This window comes from Triticum urartu, chromosome 4 (genome assembly GCF_003073215.2).
Source record: "Triticum urartu cultivar G1812 chromosome 4, Tu2.1, whole genome shotgun sequence".
In the NCBI taxonomy this organism is placed as follows: Eukaryota; Viridiplantae; Streptophyta; class Magnoliopsida; order Poales; family Poaceae; genus Triticum; species Triticum urartu.
Window position 1 is genome coordinate 618,732,894 of NC_053025.1, and position 25,712 is coordinate 618,758,605.

A 25,712-nucleotide genomic window follows, 5' to 3' on the forward strand; every position below is an offset into this window, starting at 1 on the left:
GGAGAAATAGTAGAAATCTTACCATCTTTCCTAAATATATGTGACCGTAGTTCAGTACGAACACTATTGGTCGCACATTTTGAGTACTAACATTTCTAAGTGCAGGAAAGAAATTTGTCTTGACAGCATCAAGATCCTCAAGCCATGAAACATAATGACTTGTCTCCTCGCAGTTTAGTTCAGCCCCGGGACAGTGGACGGTCCTGTCTACCAAGCGCCAGACATGTTTGCTTGATTGGAAGTAAGCTGTCAATATAAATTGAGATCTATTTCTTATTCAACTGGTTCAAATAATCTCATTTCGAAGACATAAATATGGTTGAGAAACTCACATAATGGTAGAACTGGGGACATCTGCACATCGACCCAGATGTCTCTATTACCTTCAATATCATCTTCCGGACGAATATCAAAGGTGATAACCATATCAGGCTCAAATGCATAAGCCTTGCATAGTGCGTGCCAAGTTTTGCATTCAAAATAGGTGTATGTGTCTGCATTGTATAATTTGACGTTGAAGGTATAACCATGCTTGGTCTTCAAGTAAACTTTTTTTACCTCCATAGTTTCGTTAGGACTGAAACCTATCTTATCCAAGACAAAAATTCTTGCATGGCAGGGGATACGCTAGTAGAATAGTGAAAAATTAAAATTAGAAGTTGAAGCAAATGAAGCATAAGTCATGCTTAATTACAAAAAAAGATTTGTCATTGTGATTTACTGTATCCACTTCGAAGTTCTCATCCAGCTTGATGCTGAAGCGTCTATCATCAACTAGAAAATTTCTGCCGCACAGGCCGCGCTGGTCTTCGCAGTATTCGCACATAATGAAATCATGTTCGTCGTCAGACGACATTCCTATGTTCATAGGTGAAACATTAAACACTTATTAGTTCTATTAATTCAACTAATTTTGTTAATTCAGCTAGTTCAACTAATTAATTGAACTAATTCAACTAAGCACTTACTAAAAATATACCTAATTAATTGAACTAATTCAACTAACTAGTTCAACTAATTAATTCAACTAATTCAACTAAACTAGTTCTATTAATTTTTTTACTCAAAATAAGGTAGCTAGTTCTATATAATAAAATGTTAATTAGATAATGAAATCTCATATAACTAAATTAAATATATATCTAACATATAATTTGTATCTAATTCATCTAACATTTGACATTAATATCTAACATATGTTCATATATAGGTGAAACATTAAACACTTACTAGTTCTATTAATTCAACTAAATAAACTAGTTCTATTAATTCAACTAAGCATTTACTAAAAACAAACTAGTTCTATTAATTTCTTACTAAAATAAAGTAGGTAGTTCTATATAGTAATATTTTGATTAGATCATCAAATGTCATATACCTAAATTTTCTTACTAAAAATAAACTTGTTGTATTAATTTTCATACTAAAAATAAACTAGTTATATTAATTCAACTAGTTCAAATCTCATATATATACCTAATTAATATCTAGCTATACTAATTCAACTAGTTCAACTTGTTCTAATTCATGTAAAATTGACATTAATATTTGACATCTTTTCCATATAATTCATCTAACATTAACATTCTAACATTATTATCTGCGTAATTTATCTAACATTAATCTAAACAACAGAAAATAGAAAATAAGTAAAAACAATGTGTGTGTGTGTCTGTGTGTGTGTGTTTGTGTGTGTGTGTATGTGTGTGTGCGTGTGTGTGTATGTGTGTGTGTACGAGCGGGGGGGCGGCGGCATAGGGGCGGCGGCGGGCGATGCGACGGGGACGGGCGGCGGGCGACGCGGCGGCGACGGGCGCGGCGGGGGCAACGGCGACGACGGATGGCGGGGCGACGACGGTGACGGCGACGACGGGCGGCGAGGGCGGCGCGCGATGGGCGACGGGCGCGGCGAAGAAGTTGGATCGAGAAGAAGTGGTGGTCGATGATGATGAAGACATGTACCTAGGGTAGGGACACGGACCTGACCAAAGAGTCTTACCCTAGGACACCCCTAGGAGAAGTCACCTTTTCCTCTACTCGAAGGTATCCCACTCGACGGGTTCAAGACACTCGACCAAGAAGCTATCACTCGACCATGAAGCTAGCCACTCGAGCAAACTCACTCCGCAGGCAAACGGTCGGGTATTAAGTAGTCTTTATGGTCATTATAGCACTTTACTAGGGGCGTTACCAGTAACGCCCAACCTTAAATGTACCTTAAACCCGGCATTACTGAGGGCAGGAGAGGGCCGGCGAACTCTATATAAGCCACCCCCCTCCTCAGTATGAAGGGTTCGCACCCCTGTATCCATACACGCATAATCCAGTCGACCGCCTCCGGGCTCCGAGACGTAGGGCTATTACTTCCCCTGAGAAGGGCCTGAACTCGTAAACCTCGCGTGTAACAACTTCCCAATAGCTAAGATCTAGCCTCTCCATATTCACCCCCCTACATCACTGTCAGAGTTAGAACCACGACAGTTGGCGCCCACCGTGGGGCAGCAGTCTTAGCGCCTGATTGGAGAAGTTGCGATTTTTCCGATCCCCTTTGCTCATGGTTTCGTGCGGAGTTTTGGTGGAGGGCCGCGAGATCCGTCTCGGCGCGCTCACGTTCATCTCCGACGACTCCGCCTGGCTTCAGGAGGCGCCACTCGACATCGACGCGCTCCCCGTCCGCGGTGCGACGCATTTCCGCGCATGCGTTCGTGGCGTCCTCCTGCGGCAACCGTCGACCCAATATCGGTCGGCCCCCGTATCGTCTCCCCGCTCTGCCTCCCGCCGGCGCAAGCGCTCCGCTCGGTCAAGACTTCAGAGGTGGGTGAGACATGCCGTGGCTCGCCAGTCGGCCACCCCGCAAGTCGCGGCGATCGAGCCCGACGAATCCCTCTGCGGCCTGTTCGACCTGTCGACTGGCTCCGCGGAGACCGCATCCGAGTGCGACAGCAGCGACCCAGCGGCTGAGGTTCTGGCGGTCGATGGGATGCACAGTCCTCCTGGTTTCCCTCGCGCTGGTGGAGGCGCGGGTGGGGGCGACCCGTCGCATCCCCACGATGAGTATCTCCCCGAACCTCTCACATCATTACAGCGAGAGGAGCTTCGCCGTTGGAACATGGATGCGCTCCACACTCCTATTGTCGGAGAAACCCCCGAGGCCCGGGCCTTGGAGGACGCGCGCTTGGCTAACCTGGCCGAGCGCACTCGACTGGAGAATCTCCAGCGGGTACTCGACAAGCAAGCGCGTCAGCGGGCTCCCGAGTCCAGTCGACGTCAGCAAGCTCCCGAGTCCAGTCGGCGTCAGCTCTTCCCGCCGCCGCAGGTATACCGAACCCCAGTTCAGAATTTGGCCGTTGCGGCCCGTATAGCAGAATCAATTCAACCCTCCCAGTCGAAGGCGGGCAGAGGCTTGTTGCAGATCAGAGCACTGCTCCGGGCGGCGGGAAACCAGAATTCTACTGTCTCTCAGTCGTGGAACAGGATCCGCAGTCGATCCGTCGCAACGGGTACAGTCGAGTCGGCTCACAGCCCGAGATCGCCCCCGAGGTGTGAGGGACGTGGCGACCGGCATGATCAGTACAGGAGGAATGAGCAGTATGATCACCGATTCGACCGTGATGATCGACGTCGAGTGCCAACCCCTCCCCCGAGGAGTGGGTCATATGCGCCTCGACGGCAAGATGACAGACGCCCTCATAGTGTCGGGCAGAGGATTCCAGTCGACCCCAGGGACCCAGGCTTTGACACGAGGTCTGTCCTCGTTCAAGGCTTGGTTGACAGGAACAGGGCTCATCGGGAAGGCCAGAACAGAGATGCGCCCACCAGCAGCAGAGCACGTGTTTCAGGGCCAGAGTGTTTTAGTCGAGCCATTAGGGCCGCAGTGATTCCTCCCAATTTCAGGCTGGCGACTGGGGTCAGCAAGTTCACCGGTGAATCTAAGCCTGACACTTGGCTCGAAGATTACCGAGTGGTTGTACAGATTGGCGGCGGCAACGATGAGGTGGCCATGAAGCATTTGCCTCTCATGTTAGAGGGCTCAGCCAGGGCGTGGCTGAATCAGTTGGCACCCAGCAGCATCTACACCTAGGAGAACCTCTCCCGAGTGTTTGTCACAACCTTTGAAGGAACATGCAAGCGACCTGCAGGCCTTATAGAGTTGCGGTCTTGCGTGCAGAAGCCGAACGAAACCCTGAGGGAATACATCCAGAGGTGGATCACACTGCATCACTCGGTTGAGAATGTGCCAGACCATCAAGCAGTTTGTGCCTTCAGGGAAGGCGTTAAATACAGAGAGTTGAATTTGAAGTTCGGCCGAACTGGAGAGATGTCTCTGAATCGGATGATGGAGATTGCCACCAAGTACGCTAATGGTGAAGACGAAGATCGACTCCGAAGCGGCAAGCTCAAGGCAGTCGCCCAAGAAACCAGAGGAGACTCCAGTCGGAAACAGAAGCGGAAGGCCGAGCCGGCCGCTCCTGGGGAGGCCCTGGCCGTAGCTCAGGGAAACTTCAAGGGAAAACCCAAAGGCCCCTGGAAGCCCAAGAAAGTCAAGGATCAAGATGGAAATGATGTTTTGGATCTGCCATGCCACATCCACACCAAGAAAGATGAAGAGGGTAATTTCATTTACCCAAAGCATACCACTCGACAGTGTCGACTCCTGATCCAGCAGTTTCAGGGCAAACAGCCCAAAGACAAGGAAAAAGAGTCGGACAGAGTTGAGGACAAGGAAGACAGTGACGATGGATACCCCCAAGTCAATTCCACCCTGATGATTTTTGCCGATGTCGAGAGCAAAAGTCGACTGAAAGTCATCAACCGTGAGGTGAATATGGTCGCTCCGACAACACCCAGTTATCTGAAGTGGTCTCAGACTGCCATCACGTTCGACCAGTCTGATCACCCTACGCACATTGCCACCCCTGGGAGGCAAGCGTTGGTGGTCGACCCAATTGTCGAAGGCACTCGACTGACCAAAGTCTTGATGGATGGTGGCAGTGGTCTGAACATACTATACGCCAAAACTTTGAAAGGAATGGGCATTCTGATGTCCATACTGAGTACCAGTAACATGAGCTTCCACGGAGTCATTCCTGGCAAGAAAGCCGAATCACTCGGCCAGATTGCTCTTGATGTGGTTTTCGGTGATTCAAAGAATTACCGCAAGGAAAAGTTGACATTCGAGGTTGTGGACTTCCAAAGTGCTTATCATGCCATTTTGGGCAGGCCAGCTTACGCGCGCTTCATGGCTCGACCATGTTACGTGTACCTCAAACTGAAGATGCCTGGCCCTAAAGGGGTAATCACTGTTACAGGCAATCGGAAGAAGGCAGAAGAGTGCTTTTAGAAAGGCTCAAAGATTGCAGATGCTCAGATGGCAGTGGTTGAGCTGCAAGAGTACCAATAGACTGCCGATCCGAGTGAATTGCTACGGGCCAAGAAGCCTGCTTCAGAGTCAGCTTTTCAGTCGACCGGTGAAACAAAGACGGCTCACATTCACCCGACCGACCCCGACGCTGCTCCGGTTCACATCTCGATGACGCTCGACTCCAAGTAGGGAGAAGCGCTCATCCAGTTCCTCCGTGAGAACTGGGACGTCTTCGCATGGAAGCCTTCTGACATGCCTGGAGTTCCTAGGGGGCTGGCTGAGCACCGTCTGCGAGTTGACCCGAAGTTCAAGCCTGTGAAAGAACATCTTCGATGGTCCACCGTCCAGAAGAGGAAAGCCATTGGCGAGGAGGTGGCTCGGCTCTTAGCAGCGGAGTTTATCCGAGAGATTTACCACTCCGAGTGGCTCGCCAATCTCGTCATGGTCCCCAAGAAGGACAAGTCACTTCGCATGTGCATTGATTTCAAACATATCAATCGGGCCTGCCCGAAAGATCATTTACCTCTCCCCCGCATCGACCAGATAGTGGACTCGACCGCGGGATGTGAGCGTTTGTCTTTTCTAGATGCTTATTCAGGGTACCATCAGATCCGTCTGTATGGGCCTGACGAGATCAAAACAGCTTTCATCGCCCCATTTGGGTGCTTCTGTTATGTCACCATGCCCTTCGGCCTCAAGAATGCTGGAGCCACGTTCATGAGGATGATTCAGAAGTGTTTGCTCACTCAGATCAGTCGGAACGTAGAAGCATACATGGATGATATTGTGGTTAAGTCACGGAAAGGTTCCGACCTACTGACTGACCTTGCTGAAACCTTTGCTAACCTCAGGAGATATGATATCAAGCTCAATCCATCAAAATGCACATTCGGAGTTCCAGGTGGAAAGTTACTCGGTTTTCTCGTTTCCGAACGAGGAATCGACGCTAACCCCGAGAAAGTTGGCACCATACTCCGGATGAAGCGCCCCGTGCGTATACACGATGTCCAGAAGCTCACAGGTTGCTTGGCCGCTCTAAGTTGATTCATTTCTCGACTCGGCGAGAAAGCGTTGCCTCTTTACCGACTGATGAAGAAGTCTGACAAGTTCGAGTGGACTCCAGAAGCTGACGCAGCGTTTGCAGAACTCAAAGCTCTGCTCTCCACCCAGCCAGTGCTTGCTGCCCCAATCAGCAAAGAGCCTCTGCTGATGTACATTGCAGCCACGGGACAAGTTGTCAGTACAGTACTCTCGGTCGAGCGGGAAGAAGAAGGAAAGGCCTTCAAAGTTCAGCGCCCAGTCTATTATCTGTCTGAAGTTTTGACCCCTTCAAAACAAAGATACCCTCACTACCAGAAGCTTGTATATGGGATTTACATGACCACGAAGAAGGTTGCACATTACTTCTCTCACCACTCCATTACAGTCGTCAGCGACGCCCCACTGTCAGAGATTCTGCATAACAGAGATGCAACTGGTCGAGTGGCCAAGTGGGCGATTGAACTCCTTCCCTTAGATATCAAGTTTGAAGCAAAGAAGGCTATTAAGTCCCAAGCAATCGCAGATTTCATCGCCGAGTGGATTGAACAGCAGCATCTGACTCAAGTTCACTCGGAGCACTGGACCATGTTCTTCGATGGATCTAAGATGCTGAATGGTTCCGGTGCTGGGGTAGTTCTAGTCTCCCCCCGAGGAGATAAGCTCAGATACGTTCTCCAGATTCACTTCGATTCCTCCAACAATGAAGCAGAGTATGAAGCACTTCTGTATGGGTTGCGCATGGCCATTTCACTCGGCGTCCATCGCCTCATGGTCTATGGCGACTCAGATTTGGTGGTTAATCAGGTGATGAAGGAGTGGGATGTCAGAAGTCCGGCTATGACTGGTTATTGCAATGCAGTGAGAAAGCTAGAAAAGAAATTCGAGGGGTTAGAGCTTCATCACATCCCCCGACTCAAAAATCAAGCAGCTAATGATCTGGCAAAGATAGGCTCCAAGAGAGAAGCCATTCCCAGCAATGTGTTTTTCGAGCACATCCGCTCGCCATCAGTCCATGAGGATCCTTTCACAGAAGAAGCCCCACAACCGAAAAGTGCCACAGATCCGACTGAAGTCGAAGTTCCTGTTGTGGTCGACCTGATCATGGAAGTCTTGGCAATCACTCCCGACTAGACGATACCGTACATCGCGTATATCCTAAGGAAAGAGCTCCCAGAGGACAAGGAAGAGGCTCGACAGATCGTCCGCCGATCCAAGGCCTTCACAGTCATAAAGGGGCAGTTGTATAGAGAAAGCGCGACTGGAATTGGTCAGAAGTGCATAACACCAGAAGAAGGTCGGATGATCCTTGATGATATCCACTCGGGGACCTGTGGCAACCATGCGTCCTCTCGGACCATTGTGGCTAAAGCATACCGAGCGGGATTCTACTGGCCTAGAGCAAATGAGATGGCAAAAGAGATAGTCGACAAGTGTGGAGGGTGCCAGTTCTACTCCAACATGTCACACAAGCCTGCATCAGCCCTGAAGACCATTCCACTCGTCTGGCCCTTTGCTGTTTGGGGACTAGACATGGTTGGTCCGCTGAGAACAGGCAGAAGTGGTTTCACTCATGTGCTTGTGGCAGTCGACAAGTTTACCAAGTGGATTGAAGCTAAGCCTATCAAGAATCTTGATGCTTGCACTGCTATTAGTTTTGTTAGAGGGCTAACATTCAGATATGGAGTCCCGCATAGCATCATCACTGACAATGGGTCAAACTTTGATTCGGACAAGTTCAGAGCTTTTTGCACCTCTCAAGGCACTCGAGTCGGCTACGCATCGGTCGCCCATCCCTAGTCGAATGGACAAGCCGAAAGAGCAAATGGTCTGATTCTCAAAGGACTAAAGCCTCGACTGATGCGTGATCTCAAGCACGTGGCAGGTGCTTGGGTCGACGAGCTTCCGTCAGTTCTATGGGGATTGAGGACCACCCCTAACCGGTCGACTGGAAGAACTCCATTCTTTCTGGTTTACGGAGCCGAAGCGGTTCTGCCAAGTGATCTTCTTCACAATGCGCCCCGAGTCGAGCTTTACACCGAAGATGAAGCAGAACAGGTCCGGCAAGACGCGGTCGACCTCCTAGAAGAAGAGAGGGAGATGGCCATGATCAGATCAACCATTTATCAGCAAGACTTGGCGTCGATTCCACGCCCGGAATGTGAAGAGTCGAGCCTTCCAAGAAGGATATTTGGTCCTCCGGGTGGATCAACAGAAACCACACAAGCTTGCTCCTACTTGGGAAGGCCCCTTCATCATCACCAGAGTCCTCCACAATGGAGCGTATCACCTCTACAATGTTGATCGCCAGATCGACGAGCCACGAGCTTGGAATGCGGAACTACTCCGCCCCTTTTACACTTGAGCTCTCCCTTGGACGAGATGTAATAAGAAAAATTCCTGCAGTTCGTTTTTATCAAAGGCAAGAGTGTTCCATTAATTGTTGTCACTTTTGTTTACATACAAAATCCCCCAGTGGGTGACTTAGCTGCGAATCCGTTTCGCCTAAGTTTGAAAAAATCCTACCGAGTGGAGAACAAACCTCCCACCCGGGGGCTTAGCTGCAGCCCAGTGCTCGCCTAAGTGTTTAAAAAATCCTACCGAGTGGAGAGCGATCCTCCCACTCGGGGGCTTAGCTGCGGTCCAGCACTCGCCTAAGTTCTCTCACTTAGAGACTTAGCTGCAGTCCGGCACTCGCCTAAGTTTGAAAAAATCCTACCGAGTGGAGAGCAAACCTCCCACCCGGGGGCTTAGCTGCAGTCCAGCACTCGCCTAAGTTCTCTCACTTAGAGACTTAGCTACAGTCCGGCACTCGCCTAAGTTTGAAAAAATCCTACCGAGTGGAGAGAAAACCTCCCACCCGGGGGCTTAGCTGCAGTCCAGCACTCGCCTAAGTTCTCTCACTTAGAGACTTAGCTGCAGTCCGGCACTCGCCTAAATTTGAAAAAATCCTACCGAGTGGAGAGCAAACCTCCCACCCGGGGGCTTAGCTGCAGTCCAGCACTCGCCTAAGTTCTCTCACTTAGAGACTTAGCCGCAGTCCGGCACTCGCCTAAGTTTGAAAAAATCCTACCGAGTGGAGAGCAAACTTCCCACTCGAGGGCTTAGCTGCAGCCCAGTGCTCGCCTAAGTGTTTAAAAATCCTACCGAGTGAAGAGCAAACCTCCCACTCGGGGGCTTAGCTGTCGCCCAGTGCTCGCCTAAGTGTTTAAAAATCCTACCGAGTGGAGAGCAAACCTCCCACTCGGGGGCTTAGGTGCAGTCCAGCACTCGCCTAAGTTCTCTCACTTAGAGACTTAGCTGCAGTCCGGCACTCGCCTAAGTTTGAAAAAATCCTACCGAGTAGAGAGCGATCCTCCCACTTGGGGGCTTAGCTGCAGTCCGGCACTCGCCTAAATTCTCTCACTTAGAGACTTAGCTGCAGTCCGGCACTCGCCTAAGTGTTTAAAAATCCTACCAAGTGGAGAGCAAACCTCCCACTCAGGGGCTTAGCTGTAGCCCAGTGCTCGCCTAAGTTCAAGACTCGACCCAATCCGCGAGTCGACTGCTAACTCCCCCTTCGGAATTGCGCCGCAAAAACAAGGTCATTCCGAGTGAAGATCAAGTTCCACTCGACGAATCAAACCATGAAGATGCCCAACGAGAAATCGATTTCGGATAAAGCCTAAAAGGTCCCAGACCTCAAAGTACTCGAGCCAAATTTAAGGCAGAGTTTAATGGTTACAAATCCGCTCGGCATTCCGAGGTAAATTTAAAGTTTTTCACTCCTCAGGAGGAGGACTGGAAGGGGCGACAAACTCATCCAAGTCGATCCCGTCGGCAATATGGGTGGCAGCGGCGATGAAGGTCTCCATGAAGTCTTGAAAGCTGTGCTTCCTGGTATTTGCAACTTGGATGGCCGCCAGCTTTTCTTCTCGCGCCTCCTTGCAATGGACGCGGACCAGAGACAGAGCGACATCAGCACCGTATCTAGCAGAAGATTTCTTCCATTCCGCCACTCGACCTAGGACTTTGTTAAGTCGAGCCATCAGAGACTTGAGGTCGTTCTGAAGCGTCGTCCCAGGCCAGAGTGATGTGTCGATCCGCGACATTGCAACTTTCAGCCGAGCCAGATAATCAACGACGTTGGTAACACGAGACTCCAGTCGGAGCACGTTCATGGCAGCCTCGTCCTTCGCGAGAGAATTGGCGGGATCCAAGCCTGGCTCCACTCGACCGGTTTCCTCTTCGAAGTTCTGGCAGAATTCTGCGAACACGATTCAAGAATAAGACAGTGGCCGTACGCGGGCTCGGCAACTACAAGACAGTCAGGTTGGAATAATTACCTTCGAGCATGACGAACAGCTTCTTGGCGAGCCCTCCGAGATAAGCCTCCAGATCTTTCGCATTCCCCACCAGCTCGCCCGCCTTGTCGTGCAGAGCCATCTTCTCCTTCTTCAGTCGACTGGCATCTCGATTAGCTGTCTCAAGAGCAGCTTTCAGTCTGGAGTTCTCCTCTTCAAGAGTCCCGACCGAAGCCAGCTTCTCTTCTGTGAGCTTCGTTTTGCTCGAGGCCTCCTTCAACGCTTCTGCAAGGTCTTGATCCTTCTTCTTCAGAGCCTCCTCCAGTTTATCTGCGGCGCTTCGAGTGGAACCAACATCAACAATGGACAAGAAAGAAAAGCCACTTGTTAAGAATGGAGAACCTCACCAGCCATACCTTTTGCCTCTTCTTGCGCCTTCTTCAAATTCTCCTGAGCAAGCTGCAAGTTAAGGTTGAGCTGGATTTGCTGATTCTCCAACTCAGTATAGTGAGCTACAAGTTCGCAAGATTTCTGCAAAAAGAAAAATCAGTCGACAGACGTCCAAGATAAGTTGCTTCCGAGTAACTCAGAGACAATGATGACGTTTCTAAGACCACAACCGAATCAAAAACATTCGACAGTAGTCTCGGGGACTACACCCAGTGGGTGCACTCAGCGTGCCCCCACTGGTTTTTTAAAAAAAAGAGAGAAAAAGTCAACCTGGCCCGACCAAACCGAGTGAAGAAATACAGCTACAGCAACACAATGTAAAGACTACAGTCGACTACCAGCAGTCCACCGTAGTCTCGGGGACTACACCCAGTGGGTGCACTTAGCGTGCCCCCACTTGTCCAAGGATTGGCAGACACACCCAGTGGGTGTACAGATACAAAGATCTTCGGAAAAGAGACTCTCCAAACAGCATATCATAACAGACCAAGTGTTGAGTCGACTGACCTGGACGTTGCTCTGAAGAGCCGAACTCGCGTCATAGGCTGCTTGGCTGGCCTCCCGAGCCATCTTCACTTGCTCCATCATGATCCCCGCCCGGCGTATAGCCTCCTTTGCAGCAGCCGCTTGGTCCTCAGGGACGGGGTATGTGGCAAAAAGCGAAGACGGATCCGCAGTCGACGACGAGGGCCGCGCACTCGCTAGAGGAACAGCGAAGGTCACTGAAGCCCGAGTGGCGTCACCACCATCCCGAGCCTCGGCCTCGGACGCCGGAGCAGATTGGTGGGGGGTCTTGTCAATCGACGCCCTCTTGTGCCTCCTCACTCTCAACGGTTCGTTGTCTTCATCGTCCGGGAGGTCGATAACATGAGGAGGAGCTACAAGGAAAACATTCAATCGACCAGAGTCGCGATAAAGGTTCAGTCGACTCAAAGGCAGGACGTCAGCAATCGTACCAGGGTTGGAGGTAACAGCGTCCTCCATCTCTTGGTCGTCGTTCCTGGCGGAGACCTCAGAAGTAGCACCGCTGCAAATCTCGAAAGTCAATCAGTTGGCTCAGAGAATCGACCAAGGATCCGTCCACGGCCGACAAAGAAAAGCAAGTCTTATTATTACCCGGAAATGGTAGGAACAGCTATCTTCATCTTGGGCAGAGCCTTGGGCGGCCTGGATGGCGTCGCTCGTGGATGCTTGGGATCCCTCCCAATCGACGGAGGAGAAGAAGTCCGAGGGCGTTTCGACGACTGCCCAACAGGAGCAGTCGCCTTGCCACGTTCCCGCGCTGGATCGTGGCTGAGCTTGGATCGCCCCTCCGGACGGGGGGTTCAACCTCCTCCTCCTCCCCTTCGCTGGAGAAGATGTCGTCGCCTCCCTCTCCCTCACCGTCGAACTCCCACTCGCCTTGGTCGTCCCCGCTCTCGCCTCCGCTCGCCTCCCCTTCCTCAGTCGACCCCTGTGCCCCGTTGGGCGTCGAGTACATCTCGGTGGTCGCCTGGAAAACAATAGACAAGACGAAAGTCAATCGACTTATTCAAAAAAGACCAATACAGAAGACAAGATATCAGTCGGGAGCACAAAGAGATACCTGGTCCACCTCATACGAGTTGTCGAGTGGGGTTACCCTCCTGGCTCCTCGAGGGTTGTCTTTGTTCCCCGTGATGCTCGACAGCCACCCCTCCACCATCTCGTCAGTGACCTCCTCCGGGTGGACCCGAGTGGTGTCGTCAAGACCCGAATACAGCCACATCGGGTGGTCGCGGGCCTGGAGCGGTTGGATGCGCCTTTGAAGAAAGACCTCCAGCAGGTCCATACCAGTCACGCCCTCGCGGACAAGCTCAACCACTCGACCTGCCAGCACCTTGACTTGGGCCTTTTCCTCCGGCGCGACTTTCAGAGAGGCAGGCTTCTCGGCTCGGTCGAGGGAAAAAGGAGGAAGACCAGTCGACTGCCCGGGGGTCGCCTCGTCCTTGCAGTAGAACCAGGTCGACTGCCAGCCACGGACCGACTCCGGGAAGGTGATAGATGGAAAACAACTCTTCCCCTCGTCTGGATCGCCAAGCCCCCGCACAGCTGGATCACCTGCTTCCTCTCGTCACTCGACTTAGCCTTCTTAACCGATTGAGAATGGCAGGTAAAGATGTGTTTGAAGAGTCCCCAATGGGGTCGACAACCCAAGAAAGCCTCACACATGGAGATGAAAGCAGCAAGGTAGACAATGGAGTTGGGAGTGAAGTGGTGGAGCTGCGCTCCGAAGAAATTCAGGAAACTCCGGAGGAAAGGATGGGGCGGCAGAGAAAACCCTCGGTCGATGTGGGTGGCTAGGAGCACGCACTCACTGTCGCGGGGTTGAGGTTCGATCTCTCCCCCCGGAAGACGCGCAGCTTCGTGGGGAATGACTCCCCCCTCGACCATGTCATCGAGATCCTCTTGCCGGAGCACCGACGGCATCCAGTCGCCCTGGATCCAACCTTTGGGCAGAGCGGTCCTAGAGGAAGATCCGCCCCGAGCTGACCTCTTCCCTTTCCCCGCTGCCGCCGCCTTCTTCGAGCGCTCCAGAGCGGAGGACTTGCTCTTCGTCATCGTCGCCGGCGAAGTCTCGCACGGGCCTGCTGCGTTGGGGCGGGAACGGAGGTGGCGGAAGGACTTGCGGAGGGAGAGAGGCGGAAGAAAGGAGGAGAACAGAGCGCACTGCTTGGAAACCCCGAGCCGGCGATTTATAAGGGACCGCTTCCGAGTGGCTGACTGGTAGGCCCAGGCTATCCAGTCAAATCCCGCATCAGACGCGCGCGCAGTACGTGGCGAAAAAGGCGACGCGGGGATCGAGGAGCTTCCGCTTTATCGCTTCCGATTACTGCGGCCGCTCCCATCCCGCGCGCTTCCCAAAATCCAAATCCCGCGACATCCGCGGGCCACAAAAACGACTTGTCAAAACAGAAGACCCCGATCGCGCCGGCGCTCGGTATGTCACAAACAAAGAAATTCACTCGATGAAAGGCCTGGAATGGATCAAGGCGACTGAAAAAGGTTGGCAACGTCATCCGTGACGATTGACCCAAAACAAGGCGCTCACGCAGCCCGAAGAACCAGTCGGAAAGATCTCCAACTCTTTCCCCACTCTAACCTCGATCCATTCGGGGGCTAATGATGAAGACATGTACCTAGGGTAGGGACACAAACCTGACCAAAGAGTCTTACCCTAGCACACCCCTAGGAGAAGTCACCTTTTCCTCTACTCGAAGGTATCCCACTCGACGGGTTTAAGACACTCGACCAAGAAGCTATCACTCGACCATGAAGCTAGCCACTCGACCGAAGTCACTCCGCAGGCAAACGGTCGGGTATTAAGTAGTCTTTATGGTCATTATAGCACTTTACTAGGGGCATTACCAGTAACGCCCGACCTTAAATGTACCTTAAACCCTGCATTACTGAGGGCAGGAGAGGGCCGGCGAACTCTATATAAGCCACCCCCCTCCTCAGTATGAAGGGTTCGCACCCCTGTATCCATACACGCATAATCCAGTCGACCGCCTCCGGGCTCCGAGATGTAGGGCTATTACTTCCCCTGAGAAGGGCCTGAACTCGTAAACCTCGCGTGTAACAACTTCCCAATAGCTAAGATCTAGCCTCTCCATATTCACCCCCCTACATCACTGTCAGAGTTAGAACCACGATAGAAGAAGCTTATTTTTTCGTAAGTGCCATATATATAGGAGGGGTCTTTAGTACCGGTTGGAGCCACCAACCGGTACTAAAGGCCAATTTTCGTCAGGCCAAGGGGCGGGAAACGGCCCCTTTAGTACCGGTTCGTGTCACGAACCGGTACTAAAGGCCCAATCATTAGTACCGGTTGGAGCCACCAACCGGTACTAATGGTTGTGCGCTGCCACCAGCGGTGCACAATGTTTAGTCCAACCTCGCCGAGCAAAGGGCAGCCGCACTGGTTTATAAACCCAGCCGCGGCTGCTCCTTCGAGCTTCTCTATATATCTGTCTTCTGGGCCTAACTAGGGCACGCTGCCCTGTGAGTCTGGTGGCCCTTCTGGGCCTGCATTTGCACACCCTAGGTCTGGCAGGCCCACTGGGCAGCGCCCCAACAAAATTTTTATATAGTTTTTTATTTTCTTCTATTTATTTTCGAGTAATTTTTTATATAGTTTTTTCTTTTCTGCATTATTTATTTTCTTCTCTTTATTTTTGAGTAATTTTTTATATAGTTCTATTCTTTTCTGCTTTATTTATTTTCTTCTATTTATTTCTGAGTAGTTTTTTTGTGACCCTCTCTACTCTGATACTCCGAAATGATAATACCATTGCAAGTTTCAACATTTTCAGAATTCATTTTGTAGTGATTTTCAATTTCACGGTCATTTAGCTCTCTAAACAATTAGGTAAATGACCGAAAAACAACAAATGATGTCAAAACATGTTGGAAATTGATGACTTCGCTTTGAATGCTGCATACTGAACACAAAAGAAGTCCGGAGTTCAAATAAGTTTAAAAAACATTGAAGTGCCCGTGTAACAGATGAGTTCTCGTCCGAAACCCTGATACTCCGAAAGAGTTTGTCCAGTTTGTACACGAAGTGCGTCCAGTTTTTGCCGTGACCCTCTCTACTCTTTCGCACATGCTATGCTGGTGAAATGATAATACCATTGCAAGTTTCAACATTTTCAGAATTCATTTTGTAGTAATTTTCAATTTCACGGTCATTTAGCTCTCTAAACAATTAGGTAAATGACCGAAAACAACAAATGATGTCAGAACATGTTGGAAATTGATGACATCGCTTTGAATGCTGCATACTAAACACAAAAGAAGTCCGGAGTTCAAATAAGTTTAAAAAACATTGAAGTGCCCGTCTAACAGATGAGTTCTCGTCCGAAACCCTGATACTCCGAAAGAGTTTGTCCAGTTTGTACACAAAGTGCATCCAATTTTTTCCGTGACCCTCTATACTCTTTCGCACATGCTATGCGGGTGAAATGATGATACCATGCCAAGTTTCAACATTTTTAGAGTTCATTTTGTAGTGATTTTCAGTTTCACGGTCATTTAGCTCTCCAAACAATTAGGTAAATGACCGAAAAACAACAAATGATGTCAGAACATGTTGGAAATTGATGACGTCGCTTTGAATGCTGCATACTGAACACAAAAGAAGTCCGGAGTTCAAATAAGTTTAAAAAACATTGAAGTGCCCGTGTAACAGATGAGTTCTCGTCCGAAACCCTGATACTCCGAAAGAGTTTGTCCAGTTTGTACACGAAGTGCGTCCAGTTTTTGTCGTGACCCTCTCTACTCTTTTGCACATGCTATGCGGGTGAAATGATGATACCATGCCAAGTTTCAACATTTTCAGAGTTCATTTTGTAGTGATTTTAAATTTCACGGTCATTTAACTCTCTAAACAATTAGGTAGATGACCGAAAAACAACAAATGATGTCAGAACATGTTGGAAATTGATGACGTCGCTTTGAATGCTGCATACTGAACACAAAAGTAGTCCGGAGTTCAAATAAGTTTAAAAAACATTGAAGTGCCCGTGTAACAGATGAGTTCTTGTCCGAAACCCTGATACTCCGAAAGAGTTTGTCCAGTTTGTACACGAAGTGCGTCCAGTTTTTGCCGTGACCCTCTCTACTCTTTCGCACATGCTATGCGGGTGAAATGATGATACCATGCCAAGTTTCAACATTTTCAGAGTTCATTTTGTAGTGATTTTCAATTTCACGTTCATTTAGCTCTCTAAACAATTAGGTAAATGACCGAAAAACAACAAATGATGTCAGAACATGTTGGAAATTGATGACGTCGCTTTGAATGCTGCATACTGAACACAAAAGAAGTCCGCAAGTTCAAATAAGTTATTAAAAATAAAAAAGAGGTGCAATTCTGGTTAATTTGCTTCAAGCCTTTCGGAATAGTGTAGACTGCACTGCACATAGCTCAGTGCAATCTATGCTATTCCGAAAGGCTTGAAGCTAATCAACGTGCAGGTGAGCATTGCGCCTCTTCGTCATTGTCTCTGCACTCACGGCTTATAAACCGCTCATTCTGCCTCTCTCTTGGCGAGGTGGGACTAAAAATCGGCTTACTAAGAAACTCTAGTACCGGTTCATGCCATGAACTGGTACTAAAGGTCTTCGTGGGGGCCCCAGCCTGACCACAGCCGCACTGGCCTCATTAGTACCGGTTCATGGCATGAACCGGTACTAAAGGTTGCCCACGAACCGGTACTAATGATGCCCGCCCGCCTAGCCGTTAGAACCGGCACTAATGGTCACATTAGTGCCGGCTCAAATTCAAACCGGCACTAATGTGCTTCACATTTGACCCTTTTTCTACTAGTGTTTATACAAGTCATAAGGTATAACACTAGCACTAGCACCCATATCACATAAGCCATGATAACAATGATCTCCTATTTTAACAGAAATAACAGGCACGCCTACCACAGGTCTATGTTTATCTTTAGCACAAGGTTTAGCAATTCTAGCAGTTTCACCGCAGAACTGGATAACATGCCCATCAATATTATCAGACAAGAGCTCTTTAACAATAGCAATATTAGGTTCAACTTTAACTTGCTCAGGAGGTGTATATGTTTTAATATTGCTTTTACGAACTACAGTTGAAGCTTTAGCATGATCCTTTATGCTAACAGGGAAAGGTGGTTTCTCAACATAAGAAGTCGGAACAATAGGATCATTATAAGTGACAGTCTTTTCTTCAACTTTAATAGGTGCAACTACTTTTACTTCTATGGGAGGATGATATTTAAACCACTTCTCCTTAGGGAGATCAACATAAGTAGAAAAAGATTCACAGAAAGAAGCTACTATCTCAGAATCAAGTCCATATTTAGTGCTAAACTTACGGAAAACATCGGTATCCATGAAAGATTTAACACAATCAAACTTAGGTGTCATACCTGACTCCTTACCATTGTCGAGGTCCCAATCTTCAGAGTTGCATTTAATTCTATCCAATAAATACCATTTGAATTCAATAGTCTTCATCATAAAAGAGCTAGCACAAGAAGTATCAAGCATGGTGCGATTGTTATCAGAAAGCCGAGCATAAAATTTTTGAAGAATAGTTTCTCTTGGAAGCTCATGATTGGGGCATGAATATAACATTGATTTAAGCCTCCCCCAAGCTTGAGCGATGCTTTCTCCTCCGCAAGGCCAAAAATTATATATATAATTGCGATCACGATGAACAACATGCATAGGGTAATACTTTTGATGAAATTACAATTTCAATCTTCTATAGTTCCATGATCCCATATCATCACATAGCCTATACCATGTCAATGTGTCTCCCTTCAAAGATAAAGGGAAGACCTTCTTCTTAGCAACATCATCGGAAATACCTGCAAGCTTAAATAATCCACAAACTTCATCCACATATATTAGGTGTTCATCAGGATGCTTTGTTCCATCTCCTGTAAAAGGATTAGCTAGCAGTTTTTCTATTATACTCGAAGGATACTCATAAGGAATTTCATTTTCAATAGGTTCAGTGGGTTCAGGAGCAACTCTTTGCTCTACTGGTCGGGGTGAAGATACCCCGAACAAGCCCCTCAGAGGATTACTTTCCATAGTAACAAGTGACAGTAAATTTCAGCACACTATATAAATTTTTCCTTACCAAATTCCACCTACCAAAGGCGCTTCACTCCCGTCAATGGCGCCCGAAAAGAGTCTTGATGACCCACAAGTATAGGGTATCTATCGTAGTCCTTTTGATAAGTAAGAGTGTCGAACCCAACGAGGAGCAGAAGGAAATGATAAACGGTTTTCAGCAAGGTATTCTCTCCAAGTACTGAAATAAGTGGTAACAGATAGTTTTGTAATGAGATAATTTGTAACGAGCAACAAGTAACAAAAGTAAATGAAGTGCAGCAAGGTGGCCCAATCCTTTTTGTAGCAAAGGACAAGCCTGGACAAACTCTTATATAAGGAAAAGTGCTCCCGAGGACACATGGGAATATCGCCAAACTAGTTTTCATCACGTTCATATGATTCGCGTTCGGTACTTTGATAATTTGATATGTGGGTGGACCGGTGCTTGGGTGCTGTTCTTACTTGAACAAGAATCCCACTTATGATTAACCTCTATTGCAAGCATCCGCAACTACAACAAAAGTATTAAGGTAAACCTAACCATAGCATGAAACATATGGATCCAAATCAGCCCCTTACGAAGCAACGCATAAACTAGGGTTTAAGCTTCTGTCACTCTAGCAACCCATCATCTACTTATTACGTCCCAATGCCTTCCTCTAGACCCAAATAATGGTGAAGTGTTATGTAGTCGACGTTCACATAACACCACTAGAGGCTAGACAACATACATCTCATCAAAACATCGAACTAATACCAAATTCACATGACTACTAATAGCAAGACTTCTCCCTTGTCCTCAGGAACAAACGTAACTACTCACAAAGCATAAACATGTTCATAATCAGAGGGGTATTAATATGCATAAAGGATCTAAACATATGATCTTCCACCAATTAAACCAACTAGCATCAACTACAAGGAGTAATTAACACTACTAGCAACCTACTAGCACCAATCCCGGACTTGAAGACAAGAATCGGATACAAGAGATGAACTAGGGTTTTGAGATGAGATGGTGCTGATGAAGATGTTGATGGAGATTGCCCTCTCCCAATGAGAGGAGCATTGGTGATGACGATGGCGATGATTCCCCCCTCCGGGAGGGAAGTTTCCCCGGCAGAACAGCTCTGCCGGAGCTCTAGATTCGATCCGCCAAGGTTCCGCCTCGTGGCGGCGGAGTTTCATCCCGAAAGGTTGCTTCCTATTTTTTTCTCGACAAAAGACTTCATATAGGAGAAGATGGTCATCGGAGAGCCACCAGGGGGCCCACGAGGCAAGGGGCGCGCCCCCCACCCTCGTGAGAAGGGTGTGGGCCCCCTGGTCTTCATCTTTGGCGAGGATTTTTCATTATTTATTATAAGGTGTTCCGTGGAATTTCAGGACTTTTGGAGTTTTTCAGAATAGGTCTCTAATATTTGGTCCTTTTCCAGCCCAGAATTCCAGCTGCCTGCATTCTCCCTCCTTATGTAAACCTTGTAAAATAAGAGAGAATAGCAATAAGTATTGTGACATAATGTGAAATAACAACCCATAATGCAATAAATATCGATATAAAAGCATGATGCAAAATGGACGTATCAGTTAACCATCAACACTTGATGCTTTTCTTGATTTCTACCTTTGTCGACTTTCAGCATCACGAAGAGCTTGGGAATCGTTTCCGTTATCCCTTGCATATTATAGTTCATCACGAAGTTCTAGTAACTTGGTGATAGTAACTAGAGAACTTTGTCAATCACTATCTTATCTGGAAGATTAACCCCCACTTGATTTAAGTGATTGTAGTACTTAGACATTCTGAGCACATTCTCACTAGCTGAGCTATTCTCCTCCATCTTGTAGGCAAAGTACTTGTTAAAGGTCTCATACCTTTTGACATGGGCATGAGTCTGAAATACTAATTTCAACTCTTGGAACATACCATATGCTCCATGACGTTTCAAAAACATCTTTGAAGCCTGATACTAAGTCATAAAGTATGGTGCACTAAACTATCAAGTAGTCATCATATCGAGCTTGCCAAACGTTCATAACGTCTGCATTTGCTCCTGCAATCGGTCTGTCACCTAGCGGTGCATCAAGGACATAATTCTTCTGTGCGGCAATGAGGATAATCCTCAGATCACAGATCCAATCTGCATCATTGCTACTAACATCTTTCAACTTAGTTTTCTCTAGGAACATATCAAAAATAAAATAGGGGAGCTAAACGCGAGCTATTGATCTACAACATAGATATGCTAATACTACCAGGACTAAGTTCATGATAAATTAAAGTTCAATTAACCATATTACTTAAGAACTCCCACTTAGATATACATCCCTCTAATCATCTAAGTGATCATGTGATCCATATTAACTAAACCATGTTCGATCATCACGTGAGATGGAGTAGTTTTCAATGGTGAACATCTCACTATGTTGATCATATCTACTATATGGTTCACGCTCGACCTTTCGGTCTCAGTGTTCCGAGGCCATATCTGCATATGCTAGGCTCGTCAAGTTTAACCTGAGTATTCTGCATGTGCAAAACTATCTTACACCTGTCATGATATGATGCATAAAGGATAAACATCACATGCAATCAATATAAGTGATATGATATGGCCATCATCATCTTGTGCCTTTGATCTCCATCTCCAAAGCACCGTCATGATCACCATCATCATCGGCACGACACCTTGATCTCCATCGTAGCATCGTTGTCGTCTCGCAAACTATTGCTTCTACGACTATCGCTACCGCTTAGTGATAAAGTAAAGCAATTACAGGGCGATTGCATTGCATACAATAAAGCGACAACCACATGGCTCCTGCCAGTTGCCAATAACTCCGTTACAAAACATGATCATCTCATACAATAAAATATAGCATCATGTCTTGACCATATCACATCACAACATGCCCTGCAAAAACAAGTTAGACGTCCTCTATTTTGTTGTTACAAGTTTTACGTGGCTGCTATGGGCTTGAGCAAGAACCGTTCTTACCTACGCATCAAAACCACAACGATAGTTCGTCAAGTTAGTGTTGTTTTAACCTTCTCAAGGACCGGGTGTAGCCACACTCGGTTCAACTAAAGTTGGAGAAACTGACACCCGCCAGCCACCTGTGTGCAAAGCACGTCGGTAGAACCAGTCTCGCGTAAGCGTACGTGTAATGCCGGTCTGGGCCGCTTCATCCAACAATACCTCCGAACCAAAGTATGACATGCTGGTAAGTAGTATGACTTGTATCGCCCACAACTCACTTGTGTTCTACTCATGCATATAAAATCTACGCATAAACCTGGCTCTAATACCACTGTTGGGGAACGTAGTAATTTCAAAAAAAATCGTATGCACACACAGGATCATGGTGATGCATAGCAACGAGAGGGGAGAGTGTGTCCACGTACCCTCGTAGACCGTAAGTGGAAGCATTATGACAATGCGGTTGATGTAGTCGTACATCTTCCCGATCCGACTAATCCAAGTACCGAACGCACGACACCTCCGAGTTCTGCACACGTTCAGCTCGATGACGTCCCACGAACTCCGGTCCAGCAGAGCTTTGCAGGAGAGTTCCGTCAGCATGACGGCATGATGACGGTGTTGATGATGCTACCGACGTAGGGCTTCGCCTAAGCACCACTACGATATTACCAAGGTGTAATATGGTGGAGGGGGGCACCGCACACGGCTAAGAGATCAATGATCAATTGTTGTGTCCTAGGGTGCCCCCCTGCCCCCATATATAAAGGAGGGAGGGAGGAGGAGGCCGGCCCTAGGAGGGGCACGCCAAGGCAGTAGGATTCCTACTCCTAGTAGCAGTAGGTTTCCTCCTTTCCTAGTCCAACTAGGAGAAGGGGGAAAGAAGGGGGAGGGTAGAAGGAAGGCAGAGGGGGGCCGCGCCCCAAACCCCTTGTCCAATTCGGACTGGGCTTGGGAGGGGTGCGCACCACCTCCTGGCTGCTGCCTCTCCTTCCCACCAAGGCCCATTAAGGCCCATTGACTCCCCGGGCGAATTCCCGTAACTCCCCGGTACTCCGAAAAATACCCGAAACACTCGGAACCTTTCCGATGTCCGGATATAGCCTTCCAATATATCAATCTTTACGTCTCGATCATTTCAAGGCTCCTCGTCGTGTCCCCGATCTCATCCGGGACTCCGAACTACCTTCGGTACATCAAATCACATAAACTCATAATATCGATCATCACCGAACGTTAAGCGTGCGGACCCTACGGGTTCGAGAACTATGTAGACATGACCGAGACTCGTTTCCGGTCAATAACCAATAGCAGAACCTGGATGCTCATATTGGCTCCTACATATTCTACGAAGATCTTTATCGGTCAAACCGCATAACAACATACGTTGTTCCTTTTGTCATCGGTATGTTACTTGCCCGAGATTCGATCGTCGATATCTCAATACCTAGTTCAATCTCGTTACCGGCAAGTCTCTTTACTCGTTCCGTAACACATCATCCCGCAACTAACTTATTAGTTGCAATGCTTGCAAGGATTATAGTGATGTGCATTACCGAGTGGGCCCAGAGATACCTCTCCGACAATCGGAGTGACAAATCCTAATCTCGATATACGCCAACTCAACAAGTACCTTCGGAGACACCTGTAGTGCACCTTTATAATCACCCATTTACGTTGTGATGTTTGGTAGCACACAAAGTGTTCCTCCGGTAAACGGGAGTTGCATAATCTCATAGTCATAGGAACATGTATAAGTCATGAAGAAAGCAATAGCAACATACTAAACGATCAAGTGCTAAGCTGGCAGAATGGGTCAAGCCAATCACATCATTCTCCTAATGATGTGATCCCGTTAATCAAATGACAACTCATGTATATGGTTAGGAAACATAACCATCTTTAATTAACGAGCCAGTCAAGTAGAGGCATACTAGTGACACTCTATTTGTCTATGTATTCGCACATGTACTAAGTTTCCGGTTAATACAATTCTAGCATGAATAATAAACATTTATCATGATATGAGGAAATAAATAATGACTTTATTATTGCCTCTAGGGCATATTTCCTTCAGTAATGTACTTGTTCAAATGATATTCATTGAAAATCGCAAGCATTTCATTTTTCCACTCATGGAAGAACTCTCCATCAAGAATAGGCACTCTATGTCTAAGACTCCCCAACATAGACTCATCCATCTTCCTCCAATGGTGACTAAACCAATGCAATGGAGACCAAAGCTCTGATACTAATTGAAAGGATCGAGAAGAGGTGTCTAGAGGGGGGGTGAATGGACTTTAAGAAGAAAAGTTGCAGTTTTTAATTTCCTTAAGTTGATGTGGAGTTTTGGCACAAGTTTAAACATTCACAATACATATCAAGCAAGCATGACAAGAGTATATGAGCAGCGAAAAGTAAAGCATGCAAGTTACAAGAATGTAAAGGGATGGGATTGGAGTGTGCAAACGCAATTTGGAGACACGGAGATTTTTTATCCGTGGTTTCGATAGGTGGTGCTATCGTACATCCACGTTGATGGAGACTTCAACCCACGAAGGGTAACGGTTGCGTGAGTCCACGGAGGGATCCACCCACGAAGGGTCCACGAAGAAGCAACCTTGTCTATCCCACCATGGTCGTCGCCCACGAAGGACTTGCCTCACTAGGGTAGATCACTAGTAGAAAAAGGGTCAAATGTGAAGCACATTAGTGCCGGTTTGAATTTGAGCCGGCACTAATGTGACCATTAGTGCTGGTTCCAACGGCTAGGCGGGCGGGCATCATTAGTACCGGTTCGTGGGTAACCTTTAGTACCGGTTCATGCCATGAACCGGTACTAATGAGGCTGTGTCAGGCTATGGTCAGTCTGGGGGCCCCACGAAGACCTTTAGTACCGGTTCATGCCATGAACCGGTACTAGAGTTTCTTTGTAAGCTGATTTTTAGTCCCACCTCGCCAAGAGAGAGGCAGTATGAGCGGTTTATAAGCTGTGAGTGCACAGACAATGACGAAGAGTTGCAATGCTCACCTACATGTTGATTAGCTTCAAGCCTTGCGGAATAGCATAGATTGCACTGAGCTATGTGCAGTGCAGTCTACACTATTACGAATGGCTTGAAGCAAATTAACCAGCATTGCACCTCTTTTTTATTTTTAATAACTTATTTGAACTCCGGACTTCTTTTGTGTTCAGTATGCAGCATTCAAAGTGACGTCATCAATTTCCAACATGTTCTGACATCATTTGTTGTTTTTTGGTCATTTACCTAATTGTTTAGAGAGCTAAATGACCGTGAAATTGAAAATCACTACAAAATGAATCCTGAAAATGTTGAAACTTGGCATGGTATCATCATATCACCCGCATAGCATGCGCAAAAGAGTAGAGAGGGTCACGGCAAAAACTGGACGCACTTCGTGTACAAACTGGACAAACTCTTTCAGAGTATCAGGGTTTCGGACAAGAACTCATCTGTTACATGGCCACTTCAATGTTTTTTGAACTTATTTGAACTCCGGACTTCTTTTGTGTTTAGTATGCAGCATTCAAAGCGACGTCATCAATTTCCAACATGTTCTGACATCATTTGTTGTTTTTCGATCATTTACCTAATTGTTTAGAGAGCTAAATGACCGTGAAATTGAAAATCACTACAACATGAATCCTGAAAATGTTGAAACTTGGCATGGTATCATCATATCACCCGCATAGCATGCGCCAAATAGTAGAGAGGGTCACAACAAAAATTGGACGCACTTCGTGTACAAACTGGATAAACTCTTTCGGAGTATCAGGGTTTCGGACGAGAACTCATCTGTTACACGGCCACTTCAATGTTTTTGAAACTTATTTGAACTCCGGAATTCTTTTGTGTTCAGTATGCAGCATTCAAAGCGATGTCATCAATTTCCAACATGTTCTGACATCATTTGTTGTTTTAAGGTCATTTACCTAATTGTTTAGAG